Raw genomic sequence first — 756 nt, 5'->3', positions numbered from 1 at the left:
ATCAGCATCTATTTTATAATCAATGTTTGATTTATTCTTGTCATTTCATCTTTACTTAGAATCTATCGATTTTCTTCTTGTTTCATCTCTTTATTTTTCGAGTTTTATCGTCACCATCTCTCGGTTCGCTTCCGGGTACAATGCAGTACTCACCCCCCTCTCCATCTAATTTATATTTCATATTTCTTTCTATTCATCCCTCGTTTTCTTTTGGCTCTACACAAATTACATCAGGATTTTTCTCCAAGGCCTATTTCCTTTCTATCTCTTGTCCTTTCGTCTTTTCATTCTTATTTCTTATTATAGTTCGCCATTAAGCTCGGTGTTTTTCAAGTTTTATCATTAGCATCCTTGGCTTCACCTGCAAAGGGACGATTCTCTTTCTATTCCTCTTATTCTGTTTAAAATCTATTCGACCTTCCTCTTCTTCCACTTTTATCGAAAATCTGTCAGCTTTCTTATCTATCTTCTCATTCTCCTGACTCTTTCTTTTAATTATCTCATTACCTTTACGACTTTTATCATCAGCATCTCTACGTCCACCTACGAAAGCACAACCCGTGTTCGATCTTACTTATTTGTATTTGTTTTCGCCTCTCCTCCTTTTCCACGTTTATCCGAATCTACCTACCTTCTTCTTCGTCTCCCTTTTTATGCTTTTTTTCTCTCTTAATTATCTCATTATTTTTACGAGCTTTATCATTAGCATCCCTTCCTCCACCTCCGCGGGAGTATAATCCTAAGCCACTTTCTCCA

General features: G+C 36.4%; 1 protein-coding gene across 1 annotated transcript in view; it reads right to left on the bottom strand.

Annotated features, from left to right (window-relative positions):
- LOC119588486 (lysosomal acid glucosylceramidase-like) overlaps nt 1–756 on the bottom strand; it is a gene marked incomplete at its 3' end in the record, with an annotated part of 75173 nt that overhangs the window by 889 nt on the left and 73528 nt on the right.

This window comes from Penaeus monodon, chromosome 24, assembly GCF_015228065.2.
Source record: "Penaeus monodon isolate SGIC_2016 chromosome 24, NSTDA_Pmon_1, whole genome shotgun sequence".
NCBI lineage: Eukaryota > Metazoa > Arthropoda > Malacostraca > Decapoda > Penaeidae > Penaeus > Penaeus monodon.
This window is presented reverse-complemented; position numbering and strand designations above follow the sequence as displayed.